General features: G+C 35.2%; 1 pseudogene; it reads left to right on the forward strand.

Annotated features, from left to right (window-relative positions):
* Positions 1–985: 985 nt before the first annotated feature.
* Positions 986–9,569, forward strand: LOC127101849 (protein CHROMATIN REMODELING 19-like; annotated as a pseudogene).
* Positions 9,570–25,615: the final 16,046 nt, after the last annotated feature.

Here is a 25,615-nt window from a genome sequence, read left to right on the forward strand (position 1 = left end):
AATTGCACGGAGGAAGTACTTGACGTTAGATCGGGTATTTGCATTAGTGAAAATGTTTTAATTTGGATTATGAAAATGGTTTGAAGTCGGAGCGATTGTGAAATCGAATTGATGGTTTGCAATGAAACATTGTTGAATTGATTTTGACACATCTCGATCAATTTTTTTTATTATCAAAATCAATTGTTTAAAACTAAATTAAATCATCTAATTAAGTTATTTGAAAGTAATTATCAAAATTGTTTGATTAAAATTTAATGTAATCAAATAATTAAGTTAATTAAAATTGATTAACAAAATCATCTAATTAAACAAAATTTTAATTAATTAAATAATTTGATTAAAACATAAAAATAAGATAAACAACCAAATGAGTATAAAATGATCAAATCGAATAAATCACAATGTGCTCAAAACTGATTTGTACATAACGACTATGTATCATACATTTAATCTGATTTAACATAATGGAATCAAATAGCAACAATATTATATTTACAATATTTACAATTTATGAGGGTGTCATGATAAACGGGTCCAATGCATATAATAAAACTCAATACTTATTCTAAATTTAATTTTCTAATAATAATATATAATAATAATAAAATATAAACAAAAAGAATATTGCAAGAGGGAGCATCGCCCCTACTTCTTTCCTGATTCCATACAGTCTCACTTTTTTTCAAAAAAATTAACCATGGCCAATAATATTATGACATGTGGCATCAAAAAAATAAGAAGAAAGAAACAAAGTGAACGCCAAAACGTTAGAACGCATAATCAGAACAAAATCCAACAATTCTTCCTCACTTTTCTTCTTAATTTCAACACTTATTCCTCAAATTCACACCAAAGAAAAATATAACAGCAGAATGTTAAGGTGGTCCAACATCGGAAAAGTGAGGATTTCTTCGAATGAGAGGTAGTGAACGGTTTGTGGAGGTGTGGTGTTTCACGTGTGAATGGGATGTCTCTAGTGGTAATGGTGGAGAAAGGGAGAGTTGAGAGTGTTGAGTTAATGGAAATGGGGAGTGTAAAGTTTTATCGTGGGTTATGGAGGCTTGAAGGGATGCGACAATTGTATCATTGTTTTACGGTGGTGATGGGTTTTGAAGTGTTAGGAAGCGGTCGTGGAAGATGGTGGTTATCAGGTTTCATGGTGAAAGTTTGAGGGAAATAATTGGTGGAAAGTGTTGATGGTAGTGGAGAAGGAAGAAGAGGGACTGGAGGTAATTTTCGATTGATTGCAGAAGAAGAGGATGAAAACAAATTTATGGATTTTCACCCTTTTTCAGAGAGAGAGAGAGAGGGAAAGATGAGTCTCTGAAAATGGATTTTCATTTTTATCATTTCTCTCTTTTTCATAGATTGTCCCTTTGTTATAGTGAAAAATGAGAGAGGAAATTACCCGTTGGGAATTTTCAGTAGTGACCCGCGTGGCATTGTGAGGATAAGGCCTAAAAAATGTGTGAGAATATCCCCTATGAAATGGGGACGTGTCTAGCTCTTATTGGTTGAATTCTTCTCCTTCTATTTAACATCCAATGAGAAGGAGATCAAGACTACAAGTACCCAAACAAATGAGGGCATATGGCATGTTAATAATGGAAGGAGAGAAATATTTTTTTTATTCTGATTTTTCATATGAATGCTATTCATTTAATTGCTGTTTTTTTATTGGATGAATGAGGCAAACATGGATAATCAATATGGGTCTTTCACTAATCTCGATTTAACGGTCGAGATAAAGTAAAAGAAAAACACATCATTTAAAATGTTGAAGTTGTCCCTTCTAGAAGTATTAATTAATTTAAATGAAATTAAATGAATTAAAACAATTAAAATCTACCAATTCTTAAATTAATATGATAAAAATAAAATGAAAAGGTATAAAATTCTATTTAATCATTTTGAACTCTTTGACAAAAGAATAAAAGTAAAATGACTGAACATGAATAAAAGTCTAGCGCATAAGTGCTCGAGAAATCAAAATGAATGCACCAAAATGATGAGCGCGAAATAAACTTCTCGAGAAATATACAGGTTTTTGTTCAACTTTGAAGTGAAAAATATTCAATTGAAAAGGCTCAGACGGATTAAAATGCAGCTCAAAAAGTATTCAAAAAAGCAAGACGAGCACACAGGTTAAACTACGCAAAATGGAGATTAACAAGAATGGCATTTGCAAGCTTGATTTCGAAACTTTTTGTCCGCCAATTTTATGTACATTTGACAAACGGTTCAACCGATCTGTCTGTAGATCCGAAAATTTATTTTGGATTGTATTTTAGGCATTATGAACAGTGAGAGACATGTTATGTTTTAGAGATGATGCAAAGTAAAAATAAAGTCAGATGTATGAATGTTTTAAAATGCCCGGACAAAATTGGGGTATGACAACTGGTCATGGATAATTTCCAATTACCTTATTAAATGCCTTAAGGATGAATGCGTTTTTCTTTTAGATTAGGCCCCTTTAGATGAATTATCCCCAATAATGTGAATCAAATTATCTCTTTTCTATGATGAAACTAATCTTTTAGTTATTCAATGTTATTTTGTGTTTAATGATTTTTGTTCTTATCTAAGGAATTGGTGGAATCGATCTTGATAGTAAGAGAACTAACACTAAATTTGGATGTTGGAGTTAAATAATATTGTGGGACGATTTATGATTGTTAGACATAGGCTATAATTTGTAATATCCAACAAGATAAAATATAGAATATTATAAGTGGGATATTAAAATGGTGATAGGGATGCATCAAAGTAGCATAAAAGGGACATAGGTAAATGAAGTCACATAAGATACATCATATGTGCGTACAAAATATAACATGTCCAAAAATACAAAATACTAATAATATGCAACATAAGCCATATTAAAAGGAATGTCACCTCGCTTCCATCAAGTTATCTTGCCTTCCTTTTTCCTAAAACCTAATCAATTGAAAAGATAAACAACAACATGAGATGCAAAATCTTAGTAGAGTCCTACAAAAATCATAAGTTCTCTCAATGGTCAAGGTTCTCTACTATCATAGATTCGATAATATTCTAACACTCACGTGTTTAAAACAAGCAAAGGGGGTTCTGACACTTTTCCAATAGCTGTAATTGATTACAAAATTCTTATAATTAATTATAGTTCATCCAAAAACTCAAAGAATTCAATTTTCAATAGTTGTAATCGATTACAATCCAGAGACTCAAAAACTCGATTTTGTTTTACCTATAATAAGTTATATACTAGCTAAAATCGACTACATACTAGTTGTAATCGATTAAAGACTTGCCCAAATTTTAAAAGCACCATTTTCCTACATTCAAACCAGCTTCCACTTTCTCTCCTCACCACGTACACCATCCCAAAACATATTTGAAGTATTTATGAATAACAATTATGCATGTAGTCACATTCAAGCATTGGAACATAAAAAATATAAAACTTAAAGTACTCAATTCTCACATGCAAACCCTTAATTGGTCTACGACAAGATCAAAGCCCAAGAACCTCATCTTAGCAAAATTGGAGATTTTAAATTTGAAGGAATGGTGAGGATGATATTCCTTGATTCTTCTATCTTCTCTTAAGCTAGATGATCTTCAATTATTTATTTCTACATGAAATATTTACCTTTCCTTCGCATGCAAAAATGAGTATGAACCTTGGAGCCTCATCTCTCTTCTTTCTGTCATTCCCATGTGTTCCTCTCCCTTTATCTAAACTCTCTCTAAGTTCTGAATGTAAAAGATGAGAAATGAGATAAACTCTTATACTTTAGGCTTTTAGACTCTTTTAGCACAAAAACACAATTCCCTTCAAGTTACTCTCAAATTCCCACTATTTCATTTATGCCATTAGTCTTAAAAATCCTAAAATTTATTAAGAACAGTCATAGAATCTTAAGGTAAGAAGGGTTTAATGAGACGGGGTATTACACCCCTACCCCTTAATTAAAATTATGTCCTCGAAATTTAAAATTTACCACAAGAGGTGTCGATAGATGGATGGCTCGCACGTAAATTCTCTGGGGTGAGATTCTTTCAACCTCACATTCACCAACTATATCTACTTATTCCTTTGGGACTTCGGTGCATAATCCACTATTCAACCTGATTGAGGTTAGAATGTGAGATGCAACTTCAATTGTATTGATAATGATAAGTTTGAAAAAAAATTGGAAACAATTTCCGAAATTGATATATATGTGTGTGTGTGTTTGGCTCAAAAGGGGAGGGGAAGAGATATATTTTAATTAAAAATATGTTTTGTTCATAAAGGGAGGGGATAGATTTTATTAATAATTTATATTTTTATCGGTAAATATCTTTTGGTTATAAAATATGCATAAATAATTAAACATAATTTCTATCGTTGATTGATCAAATAAGTTATAACGTAACATTTACAAAATCAAGTACAATTGATTCAAATTATAATTCTTCGACACTATTTAATGCATGTCTTGATAACAACTTTTAAATCGTGATGAACAATCTAACAAAACAAATAGAGAAAATAACAATATAATAGACAAAAAAGTTAAATGGTTTAAAATTTGATGTTAAAGGAAATACAATAATACACAACAAAATTAGAAGAAAAAAATAAACAAAAAAAAAGTGCAGTGATTATAATGTATATTAAGTATAAAAATACAGAATTACATTAAAGGAGAAAAACAATTAAAATAAACCCATGAATATGACAAAAAAAAAAAACTCCACTACAGAGAAGCACTTATACAAAAAATGAATAACTTTGTAATACTAAAATAAATAGGAGGATATTTTAGTAAATGTAAAATAAATTTAAATAATAAGAATCATATTATCTCCCCTATCCTCCAAATTCCCTGGATTTGGAGGGACATAGAAAATATGTTTTTGAGGGATTTTGTTCCCTCTTATCCTCTCTTTTCTTAAAATTTGAACCAAACACATTTAATTAAAAATATTCTCTCTCCTCCTCTCTCATCCATCAACCCTCAATCAAACACATCTTTATGATCTAGTAAGAACCCATGTATCTAGAACTCAACTTATTTGTCTTGAGTGACTTCTTATACCCTAACTTAGGGGTAACCCTCAAGAACAAATGGTCTCACTCATTAAATTACAAGATTATCCTAAATATTTTTAAATTAGAATAACGGTGACCCTCGGTGAATTTGGAAATTTTAGCACATATTATTAGCTATAATGGTGACAAACAAAAAAAAGTTATAATGGTACACTAAATTTTAGGATTAAAATATTAATAGAACCAAAATAATTTTAAATTGAGTTATTTCCACATAAAATAATCCGGAAATTTATTCATTCTTATTACTATAATTGATGCAATAACTTTTTAGAGTAAAAATGTTAATGCTCTCCAAAATTCTATTAAATTTTTTAGGTTATTTCCAAAAAAAACAGGAAATCAAAAATAATTCATTATTATTAACTATAAATGATGCAATAAATATAACAATTAAAAATGTTAATGGTCCCCAAAATTCTTTTAAATATTTCTGTTTGTTTTAAAAAAATAAATTGGAAATTAAAATGAAAATTTGAATATTCAAAATGTATGAATATTTCTTAGGCTGCATTTTAGCTTATTCTATCTACTCTAGGCTTTTATATATATATATATATATATATATATATATATATATATATATATATATATATATATATATATATATATATATATATATATATATATATATATATATATATATATATATAGTAATGAATCCATTCAACTCAAACAAAGCAAGTACAAGGGGTACTTGAATTATTTATAATTGAAACAACTCCAAATACACTAATTGAAACAACAAAGGGGAGCATTGAACCAATCAAAGAAGCAAGAAGAAGATACAAAGTTTGAAGCAACCCTTAACCACTCCCAAGCTTTGGTTTTAATGTTGGACTTACATTCCTCCAAATTCGAAATAGTTGCCTTAAATATAACTGCTTTACGCGTCAACCAAATGGTCCATTAAGTCGTCAACCAAAGTACACTCAGAATTCTACGTACCCCCTTTTCCTTCACCTTAATATGCTTGCATGAAAACAGAGAGAAATCATCCGCCGATAAATTTGTATTTGCACCTAACCACTTAATCACTTTAGCCCATAAACTTCTATTGAAATCACAACTACAAAACAAATGATTTCTCGATTCATCTTCCTTAAAATAAAGCATGTAGCACTTATCTCTATCATTAACAATAATCCTCCTTTTCAGTAATTGATCTTGAGTGAGAAATCTATCAAGATTCCAACGTCATTCGAACAACAACAAATTCGACGGTGCCGTAATTTTCCACATAAATTTGATAGCTTTTCTCACAGCTCCTGAAAATCTGAATGCATTACTGCTGCAGAACTGAAAGTAAACACCTCATGACCCGATTTGAAAGAGAAAGATGTGTGCTTCTCTGGTAACCATTCAAAAACACTAAAAAGCTCATTTATTTGATTAGCAACAAATATTTTAAATTGATTATCAAATATTAAACATATGTTTTAAAGGATTAATCAGAGTTTTCTTATCATTCAATCTTTAAAATATTTAAAAATGTGATATTATTTTCATATGTATTAATAATATTGATTTATTTATTTGCAGATCAAGAATGTTAATAATTTCAACTTTAATATATAAAAGTAGGAAGCGTTCCAGAAACTTATACATATTAACAAAGACAAGTAAAAATTCAGCTAAGACTTTGATGATCTCTACATTCTGCTTCATTTATCTACAAGAAAATAAAACAAATAAAAAGTCAGGCAAATAATTTTTATTTCCAAATATATATTTAAAAGATACTTGAAATAAAATATTATTTTAATATCTATTTAAAAGTTACTTGAACGAGTACTAAATCATCTTTAAATAATAGAAATATAAATCAAGCTTCCCAATCTTTGCAAATATTATATAAACTTCTATATTTCTTTCAAATACAATACATATATTTTACAATGTACAATTAACATTTAATAAAATGTAAATTACTAAAAATAAATTAACAAATAAGATTTATTAATATTAAGTAAAAAATAAAAAGATAAACATTTTAATATTTATAGTTTCAATATGCATGTATACTTAGTCGGTACAAAGGAACTTAAAATAAATTATAATTATAATACTAAAAATTAATTATAAAATACATATTTGGTCCCAAGAAATATTTTACATTCGATTAGAGTAATATTGATTTTTTTTTAGAATTCAAATTGATATTGATTAATCAATAAAAATATAAACCTATCTGTTATAGTAATATTGATTTTTTTTAAAAATCAAATTGATATTGATTCAATAATTATTATGCTATAATATTAATAAACATCCCAATATCTGAGAAAATAAAAGTCCTACTATTTGAGAAAATAAAATAATCCACTATTCAATAACATTAATAATAATAACATTAATAATAATAATAATAATAATAATAATAATAATTATTATTATTATTATTATTATTATTAAGATGTTATTGAAGACAAAATAAACTTCAATTTTAATATTTTAAAATTTTCTTAAGATGATATTCACTAAATAAAAACATTATTTTCATAGAACATTATTTATTATTATGCTATAATATTAATAAACATCCCAATATTTAAGAAAATAAATGTCCCACTCTTCCAGAAAATAAAACAATCCACTATTCGATAACATTAATAATAATAATAATAATAATAATTATCATTACTTTTATTATTATTATTATTATTATTATTCCCATATTATAACAAAACTATTAGTAAATCAATTATTTCACTAAGAATTAAATTATTTTCAAACATATTTTATGTATAAATATTATTTTTTTTTCAAATATTTTTAAAATAAAATGCTTCCTCCAAATTCAACTCTCCAATAACTTTGATAATATTTTATAAATTATTTTAATAACTCATAAAATCATCATAAAATCATCCTAAAATATTAAAATAGTAAACACAAATAATTAGGGTTTTAATAACGCATTACAAGTTGTGTGTTCATCCTCATCATTATCAGGCGCCGCCTCATTGACATTAACCGTTGGCCGTTTGCAGCACAAAAGCACAAGAGAGCCCGCACGCACGGCATACTGCAAGGAGTTAAACTCCTTATCCAAGGCAGGATTACCTCCCCCATTTAATGTTCTTCTTGTGTGTTATTCACTTTTCGAACGGCACAACCCACAGCAGAAGGATGATCGTAAAATTTTGAAGCGTTGGAAGTGGAGTTGTGTACTGATGGATGAGGCACATGCTTTAAAGGACAAAAATAGCTTTAGGTGGAAAAATCTGATGTCTGTTGCTCGAAATGCAAACCAACGCTTGATGCTGACAGGGACACCTCTTCAAAATGACCTACATGAGTTATGGTCTATGTTGGAGTTTATGATGCCTGACGTTCTTGCTTCTGAAGATGTTGATTTAAAAAAGTTGCTAAGTGCTGAAGATATAGATTTAATAAGTCGTATGAAGTCTATCTTAGAGCCAATGATTTTGCGGCGTCTGAAATCTGATGTAATCCAGCAGCTTATTCAAAAAAACACAGAAGGTTGAATATGTTATGATGGTAGAGCAACAAGAACATGCATATAGGGAAGCCATGGAGGAGTATCGGATTGTTTCACAAGCTCGGTTAACAAAATGTTCTGATCTGAACTCGTAAAATGTTCTTGAACTTCTTCCTCGACGACAAATAAATAATTACTTTGTTCAGTTTCGCAAGATTGCCAACCGTCCTTTGTTGATAAGGCGAATTTATACTGACGAGGATGTAGATCGTTTTGCTAGGAAGATACATCCATTGGTTGCTTTTGGCTTTGAATGTACTATGGACAGAGTTATAGAGGAGCTTAAAAGTTACAACGACTTCTCCATCCACCGGCTTTTACTTCATTATCGTATCAATGATAGAAAGGGGGATTCTTTCAGATAAGTACGTTATGCTTTCTGCGAAATGTCGGGCTCTAGCAGAACTTCTTCCATCACTAAAGAAGAGTGGCCATCTTGTCTTGATCTTTAGTCAATGGACATTCATGCTTGATGTATTGGAGTGGGCTGTGGATGTTATTGGGTTGACCTACAAACGGCTTGACGGAAGCACACAGGTAGCAGAGAGGCAAACAATAGTTGACACATTCAATAATGATCCTTCGATTTTTGCATGCTTGCTTCCCGCAAGAGCTGGTGGACAAGGCTTAAACTTAACTGGGGCTGATACAGTTTTGATTCGTGACATGGATTTTAATCCACAGGAATTGGCCAAACAAAGCCTGTAACCATATATAGACTGGTGACAAAGGGAACAGTTGAGTAGAATGTGGGTCAGCGGCAAACAGAACTGCCGGCATATTTGATGACTTTGAATCAAACACAACCAAAACCCAGCAGCAAATTCAAAACTTCACGACTGCCGGCACCAATGGAAAGTGTTATCACACGACTGTCATTGCAGCAAAACAACCGTAGCCCTGCAAAGATCAAACCAAATCCACGTCGAAGCCCCTGCGACACAAACACACAAAAATCAGTCCAATTCCAAAAAAAAAGGGGAGAAAACACATATTCAAGTGAGTTACAGTGGTGAAAGTTTTCTTACCAATGGTGAAGTTTTCGAAATGAAGAGGAATTGGGAGAGGGACCACAAGCTGGAATAAGGACAAAATTCCAAACGTCTTCCGTACAAACACTTCCCACTACTCTGAAAAACAAAAACACAGCAGAGAGAAAGGAGGATGAGGGGTATATAATAGGAGGTCACTGTTCATGAGGAGAGAGCTGAAAAACCCTAGAATTTTGAAGAGGATTGGCGGCTACTATTCAGAAAAGAAAAGGAGAGAATTGAAGGCAAGGCTTACTCACATTCGTCGGTCGAACTCGCCGCAACCGGTTAGCTTCCTTTCCGAGCTTTATTTCCATGTTTCGATTATGCTTTGAACTCCATGTTTGATTTACTTCCTGTTTGTTTGTGATGTTAACTTGCTGTTAAAATTTTGATTTTCAAAATGGAAAGAAAACTAAGCTTTGGTCATCCGTCGTTACTGTTTTCAACATGAGCTTTGGTTATTCATCGTTACGGTTTTCAACTGTGTTTTATTTAAAAGGTTTTGTGCGACTTTTGTTATATTATGTATTAGCTTCTGAAATTATATAATAAGGATGTTTATCTTGTTGAGTTGGTAAAGTTGTGCTTTAGTAAACCCTAGGTTTTGGGTTCGATTCTTGGTTTTCTCATTTTTACATACCTTTTATTTTCTACTAGTTTTTATTATTATTACCATTTTTTTTCTATTATTTTAAATCTTTTATTTATTTTTTATTTTTATTTTTTCTCTTTTTTTTAAAACACTTGTTGATTTTAATGTTAAACATCGATTTTTAATTTATGGATTTGACAATTTTCTTGTTATTTATCCATGATTATTTTTATCGATATATTGATAGTATTTCGCCGCGTTTCGATTAATCGCATATGACATTTCAACTGTTGTGAATATGTACAAACTGGCTTTGAGCACATTATTTAGGTTTTGTGTGTTCCTCAATTTCCATCCGTGCAAATCCCGATTCTATCCTTTTTTCGATTTAATTTTTAAGTGTCTTGTAAATATAACTTGTTGTGTTATTTTCACATGGCTTACTCTTGGGCCTTCTTACAATGAGACAGTTCGCTTGCACTTACAATCATGAATTGCATTATTTGTTGTTTGGGTCCGATTTAATTATTCCAGTATTTTGAGTCCCCATTTGACAAAATGTACCCCACTCCCCCGATGTGTAATAATTTTACTGTTTTATTTCTTTGACTGTTTAGTTAGCTACTAACACAAGAATAAAATCAGCAATTTCAAAAAGATCAAAAATAAGACTCGATCCAATGTCGAGTATTTTCTCAATAAACAAATCAATCCTTTTCTTCCTCTCATTTTATTCCATTCCTTTCAAACTTTCATCAAATGCTTGATCCAACATCAAGCCATTTTCATAATAAAAAACTCAAAAAATATTAATTTATAGTTAAGACTTTTTTCAATAAGATGGAAGTGGAACGTGGTGTATACCACGCACTCCTGAGACTAGGATCCGAGATGTATATCTCGCCAATCTTAGCTCTCGCCATCATCCAAGTTTATCCACTTTGTTTTCTCTCAGACACTCATTCAAAAATTTCTCTTGAACGTCCATCAATACTTGATCTAGGGTCAAGTCATTTTTCACAACAAAATTCAAAATACCTAATTCTTATTTAACACTTTCTCAATAAAGGTGGAAATAGAACATGGTGTATACCATGCACTCCTGAGGTTAAGATTCGAGACGTATGCCTCGTCAATCTTAACTCTCGCCATCATTTAAAATTGTCAATGCGGTTTTTTCAAATCTTTTCTCAATCGAATTCAAAACACTTAATTCTGATCAAATATTTTTGCAAATAAGATGGAAATGGAACGTTGTGTATACCACGCACTCCTGAGATTAGGATTCGAGATGTATATCTCGCTCATCCAAGTTCTCGCCATTATTCAAAACACATCAAACCAATCAATTTCTTTTCTCGCCGCCGTGCGATCCACCCTTCAAACCTTTTCTCAAACGAAAGGTACTTTGTTTCAAAACAATGCAAGGCAATGTTTTTCCACCTGTTTTGGGTAGTCCAACAATGTTTTCATCGATTTGACACAAAGTAGCTTTCGCTAAAATCGACCAACAAACAAACATTTTTCTACCCAGAACTACGTAAGCCTTGATTTCTCTTTTGAGATACGTAGGAGCAGGATTTGTAAATCTTGTCAGGCCCACTAATAAAAAAACTTAGGTTTAGTCCTTCGTTAAAAAAACCAAAAACATCTTCTCTTTTCTTTTGATTCTATTTATTCTTTCCCACCTAATAATTTGAAAAGCCTAATATTTTAATTAACACTAACGCACACAACTGACCTAATGGTTCCCGTTGAGTACAACGGACGTGAGGGATGCTAATACATTCCCCTTGCATAATCGACTCCCAAACCCGGATATTGGTCGCGATGACCATATCTTATCCTTTTCTTTTATCTTTTGTTTTATCGATATTTCCCCTTTCCTTTTTAGGAATAATTAAAGTTCGGTGGCGACTCTGTTCAGTCCATCATTGCGAGCGTGCGATCGCGCTTCGCTTTGATGTCGTATCCCCACATTTTTTCGAGGTGCGACAGTATCTTCAGGTGCATGGAGAACTCAAAGCTACGTAGTTCGTGGTAGATAGGAGTGTTGGTTGATTGATTTTAGAGGACGAATATTTAGGTCGCATTTTAATGGTTAAACATTGGCTTATTTGCTCGTAGATGGGAGACTTAGTATTTGTTTGTTTTGCGGTAGAAGGAATCTTGTTTGATCGTATTCTAGCAGTTTAAACATTTAGCTGTATGATCCCACATGGGAGGCTTAAGAGCTTGTTGTATACGCGTTAGAAAGGACTAAATATTGTTCGTTTATGGAAAATAGGTTTTAATCACACGGGGGGCGAGAAAAAAGGTTTGAGTTTGATTAGAGTGTGTTATGGTTAAATACGTTTCTAGATCACATTCTAACGGTAAAACATGGCTTGCTTACTCGCGGTGGAGGCTTAAGCGCAAGTTTGTAAGTGTTAGAAAGGATTGGACAAAAAAAATTCTGAAAAGAAGTTTTTGATCGCACGGGGGCGAGAAATTATGTTCAAGTTGTGTTGAATGATTTTAGGAGAATGACGAAAATTTGATGTGAATGAGACGTGAGCCTCGAGACCAATTAATCGGGATATTACTAGAATGCTAGATTCCAATAATACCTTTTTAATTCAATGTACTAATAAAATTGTTTGATGGAGGATGAACTTTCAAATGATTGTTTAAAGATTCCATCAGAATGCTAGACTCTAATGGCCCCTCCTTTCGCCCAAGTTTAGATTAGGTTTCTTAGAAATGAAAGTGTGAATGAAAAACTAACCAAAGGCGTGTGCCTCAAGAGCATTCATTCAAAGATTCAAGGAATACGAGAATCCAAGAACCTTCTTCTTTCGTGTTTTATTAATAAAAGGTATAACGTTGTGTTTGAATCATGAAAGATTGAATTGCACGGAGGAAGTACTTGACGTTAAATCGGGTATTTGCATTAGTGAAAATGTTTTAATTTGGATTATGAAAATGGTTTGAAGTCGGAGCGATTGTGAAATCGAATTGATGGTTTGCAATGAAACATTGTTGAATTGATTTTGACTGATCAGTCACCATTTATGCTAGACATTCCACTATTTAACCGTGAATAAATCAGGTAAAAAGCTAGTTTGGAAGCTCAGGGAATCAAACGTCAGATGAGAAATCGAGCCCGAGCAAGAAAACGGAAGAAAAAGTCATTTTTTGGAGAACCTGCTATCCATACGCGTATGGCCTTACATGATACGCGTATGGACCTTCCCAGTACGCGTAGCATACGTAAATGACCAGAGGGAAGGAAAAATCAACCAAAATACAAGCTTCTGGTGATACGCGTACCAATTTGGGCAGTACGCGTATCACTCTGGGCAATACGCGTACCAGGCTGGGCAATACGCGTATCAGAGACTGTGTTACGCCCAATACGCGTATAGGACAGTGCAATACGCGTATGGGACAGCGCAGTACGCGTATGGAGCACAAAATCAGGAAAAGTCTAACTGAATGGCTATTAAGAAAGCAGAATACGATTTTCCGAAGGTTGGACGTTTTTGGAGAGAAAAGAGACGCGTTTTGAGAGCTGGAGACTCAACGAATATCAACGGATTCATATGTTCAAGAGTTTTCCGACGATTGAAGATTGATTCCTCACGAAATTCTGTAATGACAACAATATTAATCTTTGTTTTTATTCCGATTATGAGTAGCTAAAACCCCCATTGCTAGGGGGTGACCCTGATTCTGAATGTGACAGATTTGATGTTTATGAATGCATTGATTATTTATTCTTTTCCATTGATTTGTTCTTATTACCATTCTTTATGCTTTATTCGTCGGACCAACGAATGATAATTATTATGAATAGTTTAAGCGGGACAGTTGTTGTTCATTGATCTGGATAAGAACTTTGGATAGTAAAAATAACCTAGGACTAGGGATTTTCTATCTAACCGGTAATTCTTGATATTTGAAGGCTTGAGTATGAACTTAATTATTTATGGACATAGTAATTAGGTTACATAATCAAAGGTCTGTTCACTAAGGACTTAGGAATAGATACCCTTGAGGACCGGAATTAATTTGAAAGGAATATTGTCTAAGCCTTCATAAATTATATCTGTTACAGGAAGTTTCATTCACCGAACCCTAACAATCTTCCCTCATTTGTATCTCGATCAACCTTTTTACTTGTTTTATTTATTTGCAATCAATAGCATAATTAATCACAACACAAAAAACCAAAGGCTTTTGTCTAATTAAAACAATCTACAAACTCTGTATCGTCAAGCAGTCCTTGAGATCGACAAACGGGGAAATTTCCATTTTATTACTACAGTGAGAAAAATAGTACACTTGCTATTTACTCATCAAGTTTTTGGCGCCGTTGCCGGGGACTGCCAAAGATAGTAGAGTTTATTAATTTATTTTCAATTAGAATTTTGTTGCTCTGCATCCAAAATTTTATTTATTGTTAATTTTATTGTTATTATTATTATAACTAACTTCTGTCTAATCTGTGTATGCGAGGTAAGGCCTCAGCTGATTTTTATTTTGACGCAGAACCAGAGAGAACATTGCGCAAAAAGCTCAGAGAAGCTAGAAGAAAGAAACTGGTCAACTCTGACACCGAAGAACCGGCCACACCTGTCACTCCAGTTTCTGTTCACTCCGAAAAATCTGAGTCAGACACAGCTTCACATCCAGACACTGAAAATATGGCTGCAGACCCACCCCCAGCGGAAAGACTTTTAGGTGATTATGGCAGACAGAATAACCCAGCAGTGCGGTTGACCATTGTTAACCAACCTGTTAATGTTGCTCACTTCCAGTTACATCCCTCAACTATCCGCCAGTTAGAAAGCAAACCTTTTGCAGGAAAGATCAATGAGGATGCAAACAAGCATCTGCAGAGGTTTCTGACTATGACTACCTCATTGAAAATTGATGGGCATTCTGAAGAGGCAAAGAGATTGGTCATGTTCCCATTCACATTATCTGAGGACGCTGAGGAATGGTTCTATTCCCTACCCGCAGGAAGCATTACTACTTGGCAACAAATGGAAACAACATTCTTGAATGAGTATTTTCCTGCTTCTGTGTATATCGGTAAGAGATATGACATTGTGAATTTCAAACAGAAAGACGGAGAGACACTTGGAGATGCATACAAAAGATTCAAGAGATGTTTAGTTGCATGTCCTACACATAATCTAGATGAAACTGAACAAATGCAGAATTTTGTAAACGGGCTGAAAATGAAAACTAAGCAACTTATTGATACAGCTGCTGGTGGCTCATCTAATTTTTCAACAGCAACCGGTATCAAAAAGATCATCGAAGCTATTGCAGCAAATGAGCATTTGGAATTATATGACCGTATTGTGAATCAGCCGAAGGGAAAAATTGACTTGAAATTAGCAAATCAGGTAGTGAAAATGGAAGACCAAATTGCTGCTGAGGTTGAAAGAAGATTGAAAGCTATGAATTTAGGTACCCAGACTGTGGCTCAAGTTCAACCGGTTCCGACCATGAATTGTGAGATTTGTAGTGGACCACACTTTACCATGCATTGTGTTGCAACCGCAGAACAAGTGCAAGCTATCAATTACTTGAGGCAGAATAGTCCCTACTCAAATACTTATAATCCGGGGTGGAAAAATCATCCTAATTTCTCTTGGAAAGATCAGCAAGGTAATATTCAGAACCAAGGACCTCCACAACAACAACCACCGTACCAAGAGCAACCTTATCAGCAACAGGTACCGAAGAAAGCGGATTGGGAGATTGCTATAGAGAAGATAGCGACTCATAATATGCAATTTCAGGAGGAAACCAGGAATAATCAGAAAAGCACCAATGCATCCATTAAAAATCTGGAGATTCAACTGGGTCAGATAGCACAACAGATAACAAATTCCCAAATACCAGGCGCATTACCTAGTGCAACAGTGACAAATCCGAGGGAGCACAATAATGTGAGTGCGGTAACAACAAGAAGCGGAAAAGCTGTTGAAGACCTTAAGAAGAAGGATGAAGAAGAAGATAAATTGTGTGAAGTGGACCTGGAAATCCTAGAAAACAAGACACCACCTGAGGAAGAAAGTGTGACACTGCCGGTGGTACAAGAAAAGCTACCTGAACCAAAACCCATCATTAAGCTTCCATTCCCACAAAGAAACAAAAAGAAGAAGCAAGATGAGAAAAATTTTCAGAAATTCATGGAGTTGTTCAAGAAATTAGAAATCAATATTCCATTCTCTGAGGCACTCGAGCAGATGCATATCTATGCGAAATTCATGAAAGACATCATCTCCAAGAAGCGCACCACTGACACTGACTCTGTTATACTAACTGAAACTTGTAGTGCTATTTTGCAGGGTATGAAGATTCCAGTAAAGAAGCCAGATAGAGGTTTTGTGACCATCCCGTGTACCATTGGAGACAGGTCTTTTAAAAGGGCACTGATTGATCTGGGGGCTAGTGTTAGCCTTATGCCTTTGTCTATTTACATGAAGCTAGGGATAGGAAATGTTCAAGATACCAGAATGACACTTCAATTTGCTGACCACTCAGTTAAGAGACCTTTTGGGGTAGTTGAGGATGTTCTGGTCAAAGTTGATAAATTTGTTTTTCCTGTTGATTTTGTAATTTTGGAAATGCCAGAAGATGAAGAGATACCTCTGATTCTGGGCAGACCTTTCTTAGAAACAGGTAGATGCATGATAGACATTGAGGGAGGTACCTTGACCCTAAAGGTATATGATGAAGAGCTCAGAATTGATGTCCGAGATACTATGAAACATAAAGAGGAGATGTGTACAAACCACTCTGTGGAAGTAATTGATCAAATGGTAACTAGCACAATGCAAAGAAAGTTTCCTGAATTACCATTGGAAAGAGTTCTTAGTCTGTCGGTCAGAGAGATTGAAGAGAATGATGATGAAAAAGAAAAAGAAGTGCTTGCCATGCTGGATACACAACCTCTTTGGATGAAATCCAAACCACGCCGGTGGGAGGATCTGAGATCTTCACCAGAATTAGAAAATGAAAAGGGTAGTAAACCAGGTATAAATTTTGAATTAAAACAATTGCCTGTAAATCTTAAATATGTCTTTCTAGGATCTGGAACAAATTATCCTGCTATTATCAGTTCTGAGCTAAATGCCATAGATGAGGAAAAGTTGATACAGGTACTAAAGAAGCATAAAAGTGCTATTGGGTGGACTATTGAGGATTTGAAAGGTATTAGCCCCACAGTATGCATGCATAAGATACTAATGGAGGATATCAGAAACCAGTAGTGCAACCACAAAGGAGGTTAAACCCAGCAATGAAAGAAGTGGTAAGGAAAGAGGTTGTAAAGTTGTTAGATTCGGGGATGATTTACCCCATTTCTGACAGCTCGTGGGTGAGTCCAGTGCATGTGGTCCCAAAGAAAGGAGGAACCACAGTAATTTTAAATGAAAAGAATGAACTGATCCCAACTCGCACAGTAACAGGGTGGCGAGTATGCATCGATTACAGAAGACTGAACACTGCAACAAGAAAGGACCATTTTCCTCTCCCGTTTATTGATCAAATGTTAGAAAGACTTACAGGTCATGAGTATTATTGCTTTCTGGATGGATATTCGGGATACAACCAAATTGCTGTAGCCCCGGAAGATCAGGAAAAGACTGCATTTACATGTCCTTATGGTATTTTCTCTTATAGACGGATGCCATTTGGGTTGTGCAATGCCCCAGCTACTTTTCAGAGGTGTATGACATCTATATTCTCCGACATGCTTGAGAAGTATATGGAGGTGTTTATGGATGATTTCTCTGTGTTTGGTTCTTCTTTTGATAATTGTTTAGCTAACTTGTCTCTGGTTTTGCAAAGATGTCAGGAAACTAACCTTATTCTCAATTGGGAGAAATGTCATTTCATGGTGCAGGAAGGAATTGTGCTAGGACACAAAATTTCCCACAAAGGAATTGAAGTGGACAAAGCCAAAGTGGAGGTGATAGCTAACCTCCCACCTCCTGTGAATGAAAAAGGGATAAGGAGTTTTTTGGGTCATGCAGGTTTTTATCGCAGGTTTATCAGAGACTTCTCAAAAGTCGCCAAACCATTGACTGATTTGCTAGTCAAGGATAAGCAATTTAATTTTGATAAAAACTGCATGGTAGCTTTCGAAACTTTAAAGAGTAAGTTGATCAGTGCACCTGTTGTAATCGCCCCCGATTGGTCCTTGCCGTTCGAAATAATGTGTGATGCAAGTGACCTTGCTGTGGGGGCTGTCCTAGGACAGAGAAAGGACAAATTATTGCATGTGATTTATTATGCTAGTCATGTCCTTAACCCGGCCCAAATGAATTATGCAACTACCGAAAAGGAGTTGTTGGCCGTGGTTTACGCTTTTGACAAATTTAGATCATATTTTCTTGGTTCAAAAGTCATTGTGTATACTGATCATGCTGCTTTAAAGTATTTGTTTGCTAAGCAGGAATCAAAGCCGAGACTTTTGAGATGGATCCTCCTCCTTCAGGAGTTTGATTTGGAAATCAAAGACAAAAAGGGGTGCGAGAACATGGTCGCGGATCACTTATCTCGCATGTCCCCAATCAAAGAGACTGAGGAGGAACATCCTATTAAGGACACATTCGTTGATGAGAAAATACTTGCTGTTCAGGAGATACCATGGTTTGCTGACTACGCGAATTATGTGGTAGGTGGGGTTATACCTGATGACTTTAATTCTCACCAAAAGAAAAAGTTTCTTTATGATTGCAGGTTATACCTATGGGATGATCCATTTCTCTACAAAAAGGGAGTGGATGGTTTGATCAGAAGATGTGTGCCAGAAAGAGAGCAAGCCGACATTCTGAAAGCTTGTCATAATTTGGAGTATGGTGGACATTTCAGTGGAGATAGAACTGCAGCAAAATTCCTCCAGTCGGGTTTGTACTGGCCGTCGCTATTCAAGGATGCAAACTCTATAGTCCGAGAATGTGATAGGTGCCAACGAATAGGTAACATTACAAAGCGGAATCAGATGCCGCAAAACTCCATGCTAGAAGTGGAGCTGTTTGATGTTTGGGGAATTGATTTTATGGGACCCTTTCCGCCATCATCTGGTAAGAATTACATATTGGTTGCGGTTGATTATGTGTCAAAGTGGGTAGAAGCTGTGGCATTACCAACAAATGATGCTAAAGTGGTGGTGAAATTCTTGAGGCATAACATCTTCTCTAGGTTTGGGGTACCACGGGCTTTAATTAGTGACCAAGGTACGCATTTTATAAATAAACTCTTGGAGAATCTGTTGAAGAAGTATAATGTCAAACATAAGATAGCCACACCATATCACCCCCAGACGAGTGGGCAAGTGGAAGTATCCAACCGTCAAATAAAGCAGATCTTAGAAAAGACGGTAAATGCTTCTCGGAAAGATTGGTCAGTAAAGCTGGATGATGCATTGTGGGCATACAGGACTGCATTTAAAACACCAATAGGTATGTCTCCCTATCAATTAGTTTACGGTAAGGCTTGTCATTTACCACTCGAACTCGAGCACAGAGCCTTCTGGGCCTCCAAATTCCTTAACTATGATCTTTTCAAAGCGGGTGAATCCCGAATTCTTCAACTTCATGAGTTGGAAGAATTTAGGAATCAAGCTTATGAAAATGCCAAAATTTACAAAGAACAAACAAAAAAGTGGCATGATCAAAAGATCCAGAAAAGGGAATTTCGGGAGGGACAACTTGTACTGTTGTTTAATTCCAGGTTGAAGATGTTCCAAGGGAAATTGAGGTCAAGATGGTCTGGACCGTTCGTCATTAACAAAGTACTTCCTTATGGAGCAATAGAGCTTAAAAATGAGAAGAATGGCGACACTTTCAAAGTTAATGGTCAGAGGTTGAAGCCATACAATCCCGGTGAAAGGGGACCAATTGAATCCGTTAAACTCCTCTGAGTATGAGGTATCCCGTTGAGCCATACGACGTTAAACGAAGCGCTGCTTGGGAGGCAACCCAAGGGAGGTTTGAGTAGTTTTATCATTTTATTTTTGCCGAGTCAGTTTTGTTAAGAAAAGAAAAAATTTATGAAAAATAGAAAAAAAAAATTTTGAAAATGATTCTGCCAATACGCGTATGGATCTCATGATACGCGTATTGGACAACAAAAACGCACCCCCCTGGTGAAACGCGTATGATACGCGTATAGAGGAAACATACGCGTATGATACGCGTAAGGGACCAGGCCATACGCGTATCACCTTATGATACGTGATCTGTTACGCAGACCACTTTTTGCACTTCTTTCAGCAGCGTATGATACGCGTATGGTCTATTGATACGCGTATGGTACGCGTATGGATGCCTGATACGCGTATTTGCTGCGTATCATACGCGTATCAGTTTTATGGGGATGTTTATATAGTTTTTGTCCGTACTGACTTCATTTTCTCACTTTTTCATTACGTGTTTTCTGCGTATTACTGTGATTTTTTTCTGTGTTCTTCTATTTTCCTTCCGTCTACAGATCAATATCATGTCTCAATCACCCAACGAAGTCAACAAATTCCGTACCACCTACCATGAAGATCGATATGAACAAATCAAGGGTCGAAGCATGGTTGAAGAAAAACATTGGATGTATCAGAATGATACGTATCCAGAGGTCACGAATATTCTAAAAAAGCAGAAGTTGATCTACTTTAATGACAAAATCCAACCGGTTTCACTGGATTTGATCTGGGAGTTTTACGCGAATGCGCTACGGGTAACATCTGATGAAGACGATCCCACAGGGAATGCAGCGTTCGTGTCATGGGTCAGGGGCACAACGATCAAATTTGATGGAAAAACGATTAACAGTGTGCTGAAATGCAAATTTTATGATTCCGTTTGTCCATTTAACGAAATGAAACGGTCGGACAAGAACTATTGGCCTTATGCTGACATGAAAAACTCACTGATTAGGCCAGGCCACGATTGGGCACCCACTTCAAAAATCTCTCCGGCAAAGGTTATGGTGGTTGATCTAGCTCCGATTCCGAAGGCATTGGCCTATTTCATTCATCACAATCTGAGTACTAATCGAAGCGGGTCAGAATTGATATCCGAACGTGCCTTACTGCTCCATCAGATCCTGCATCAGAAACAAGTGAACATTGGACAAATCATAGCTACTGATATGGATGACATCGCTCAGTCACCTAAGAAATCATTAGGCCATGCGACTGTGATTTACCTGCTGTGCAAGAAAGCGGGTGTTCCGGACTTCTCTGAGTCGCTGATGTTGCGACCTGCTGCACCGCTGAACGCCCACTGGATGAAGGAGAGGACGGTCACAGATGATCAGCCCCGACCTTTGAGGCAACCACGAGACAGGGAGGGAAGCACCAGTGCTCCGCACCAGGAGGCTCAGCCGACTGCAGCAGAGACACAGCCACCTCAGCCTCCTCCGATTGATGAGAACTCCAGAGAGTATCGGATGCAGATGTCCCAGTTTTGTGTTATGCAGGACTTCTGTTTTCAGTATGGGCTGTCAGGGAGAGTTCTGACTCATCAGACGGATCTGTGGGAGGAGGCACAGCGCTTCAGAGATAGATTCTCGGGACCGCCTCCAGCCCCTCATTTTGGCCAGTTCACCTATCCTTGGTGGAACCAGCCAGTTCAGATAGGGGGAGAGATTCCGCAGCAGCCACCGCAGCAACCACCGCATCAGACACCACCTCAGCAGCAACAGTCTCCGTCGGGCCACACAGAGACGTTGACGCCTATCTCGGCATTCGCACGAGGGCAGACTATTTTGGACCCGACATATATGATTAATTTTGATACCCACATGCAGGACGGTGGACAGAGTGATTGACTTTGATTGTTGTTTTTGTACTTTTGGTTTTATTTGTGTAATTTTTGTTTTTTTTAGTTATTCAGTTTTAATTTCTGTTGCTTTGATGTAACCACCTATTATGGGTTGGCTAATTCTAATGAATTTGATTTGGTTTACCTCCATTTTCCTGTTTATTTCATTAGATACGTGACTATGTCTGGCTATTGGTTTTCGCGATCACTTACACCAACTACTTGGGCGTCCTCTCTTTCAGTCCCCTGACTTTAGATACTGTTGTTTATGATTGGACGCACTGGTTCAGATTAACATCAGAACCACGAGCATGAGCTTTGAACTCAGAGATATGATAGAACAAGTCAGCTTAAACCGTCCTGGTGAGATCATAAAAAGCCAAACACTTATCATCATATGAGAGATATCAGGTATGTCTTTATCAATCTTGGTTTGCGTATGTTCTTTTGTTATTATTAGCTGTACGAATACACACACTGAGGCATGTTTTTTTTGTTTATCACCTAGAGCCTTTCTAGCCATCCCATTATTGTTATTATCCATTGTTTTACCCTGTTGAGCCTGTTAATCATTTATTTTTTGATATACCCGTTTTTCTAAAGCCATGACCTTGTACCTATCCTACCCTGTTCAGAGTATGTGAGAATTGATTTCATCTCTACGTTTCTATCTGAGTTTGGGGTTGCTGTTGGAATAGCAACCTTTAAGTTTGGGGTAGCCTTGCAGTACATGAAGAGTAAGTGAATGTCGTATGAAAAAGAAAAAAAAAAGAAAAAAAAAGAAAAGAGAAAAAAGAGAAGAAAAAAAAAAAGAGAACAACAACATGAAAAGAAAGAAAGAGAAAAGCGAAACACAATAAAAGAACAGCTTTTGAAAGATGCTACATTCACTATATATAAAAGAAAAAAGGATGACATAACCCTACAAAAAAAAAAGAAAAGAAACGTAGTGAGAGAATGATTTCATGTACTCTGAACCAAAAACCTTTGTTCAAATTTCATAGCCTACCTAAACCAAAACCCCGTTACAACCCAAAAAGAAAAAAAAAACCTTGTTCCAATTTCATACCCTACCTAAACCAAAGCCCCGTTACAACCCTAGAAGACCTCAAATAGTGTGTGTGATTGTACATGTTGATAGGATGAGAGAATTTATTCAAACTTCTGATTTGATATCGCATATTGTGATTTGAGAGTGATAACACTTTAACCCAGAGAGACTTGGTGAGAGTGTGATATAAGCTGACAGGTAAAGTCATATCTCTGAGGGAAAGAGTTTCTAGCTCGTTGGCTATGTGGAAGAATCAGAAAACCTGAAGAACATCAAGAGGTCCAGTGCGAAAGATTTCAGCAGTATTGTGGTAAGAACTGTGTTACAGTAAGTTTGGGGTGACATGATTTTTGATGGTAATAAAATGTTACTTGAGGACAAGCAATAAGCTAAGTTTGGGGTTGTGATCAGTCACCATTTATGCTAGACATTCCACTATTTAACCGTGAATAAATCAGGTAAAAAGCTAGTTTGGAAGCTCAGGGAATCAAACGTCAGATGAGAAATCGAGCCCGAGCAAGAAAACGGAAGAAAAAGTCATTTTTTGGAGAACCTGCTGTCCATACGCGTATGGCCTTACATGATACGCGTATGGACCTTCCCAGTACGCGTAGCATACGTAAATGACCAGAGGGAAGGAAAAATCAACCAAAATACAAGCTTCTGGTGATACGCGTACCAGTTTGGGCAGTACGCGTATCACTCTGGGCAATACGCGTACCAGGCTGGGCAATACGCGTATCAGAGACTGTGTTACACCCAATACGCGTATAGGACAGCGCAATACGCGTATGGGACAGCGCAGTACGCGTATGGAGCACAAAATCAGGAAAAGTCTAACTGAATGGCTATTAAGAAGGCAGAATACGATTTTCCGAAGGTTGGACGTTTTTGGAGAGAAAAGAGACGCGTTTTGAGAGCTGGAGACTCAACGAATATCAACGGATTCATATGTTCAAGAGTTTTCCGACGATTGAAGATTGATTCCTCACGAAATTCTGTAATGACAACAATATTAATCTTTGTTTTTATTCCGATTATGAGTAGCTAAAACCCTCATTGCTAGGGGGTGACCCTGATTCTGAATGTGACAGATTTGATGTTTATGAATGCATTGATTATTTATTCTTTTCCATTGATTTGTTCTTATTACCATTCTTTATGCTTTATTCGTCGGACCAACGAATGATGATTATTATGAATAGTTTAAGCGGGACAGCTGTTGTTCATTGATCTGGATAAGAACTTTGGATAGTAAAAATAACCTAGGACTAGGGATTTTCTATCTAACCGGTAATTCTTGATATTTGAAGGCTTGAGTATGAACTTAATTATTTATGGACATAGTAATTAGGTTACATAATCAAAGGTCTGTTCACTAAGGACTTAGGAATAGATACCCTTGAGGACCGGAATTAATTTGAAAGGAATATTGTCTAAGCCTTCATAAATTATATCTGTTACAGGAAGTTTCATTCACCGAACCCTAGCAATCTTCTCTCATTTGTATCTCGATCAACCTTTTTACTTGTTTTATTTATTTGCAATCAGTAGCATAATTAATCACAACACAAAAAACCAAAGGCTTTTGTCTAATTGAAACAATCTACAAACTCTGTATCGTCAAGCAGTCCTTGAGATCGACAAACGGGGAAATTTCCCTTTTATTACTACAGTGAGAAAAATAGTACACTTGCTATTTACTCATCATTGACACATCTCGATCATTTTTTTTTATCAAAATCAATTGTTTAAAACTAAATTAAATCATCTAATTAAGTTATTTGAAAGTAATTATCAAAATTGTTTGATTAAAATTTAATGTAATCAAATAATTAAGTTAATTAAAATTGATTAACAAAATCATCTAATTAAACAAAATTTTAATTAATTAAATAATTTGATTAAAACATAAAAATAAGATAAACAACCAAATGAGTATAAAATGATCAAATCGAATAAATCACAATGTGCTCAAAACTGATTTGTACATAACGACTATGTATCATACATTTAATCTGATTTAACATAATGGAATCAAATAGCAACAATATTATATTTACAATATTTACAATTTATGAGGGTGTCATGATAAACGGGTCCAATGCATATAATAAAACTGAATACTTATTCTAAATTTAATTTTCTAATAATAATATATAATAATAATAAAATATAAACAAAAAGAATATTGCAAGAGGGAGCATCGCCCCTACTTCTTTCCTGATTTCATACAGTCTCACTTTTTTTCAAAAAAATTAACCATGGCCAATAATATTATGACATGTGGCATCAAAAAAATAAGAAGAAAGAAACAAAGTGAAGGCCAAAACGTTAGAACGCATAATCAGAACAAAATCCAACCATTCTTCCTCACTTTTCTTCTTAATTTCAACACTTATTCCTCAAATTCACACCAAAGAAAATATAACAGCAGAATGTTAAGGTGGTCCAACATCGGAAAAGTGAGGATTTCTTCGAATGAGAGGTAGTGAACGGTTTGTGGAGGTGTGGTG

The sequence above is a fragment of the Lathyrus oleraceus genome, chromosome 7 (assembly GCF_024323335.1).
Source record: "Lathyrus oleraceus cultivar Zhongwan6 chromosome 7, CAAS_Psat_ZW6_1.0, whole genome shotgun sequence".
NCBI classification, from domain to species: domain Eukaryota; kingdom Viridiplantae; phylum Streptophyta; class Magnoliopsida; order Fabales; family Fabaceae; genus Lathyrus; species Lathyrus oleraceus.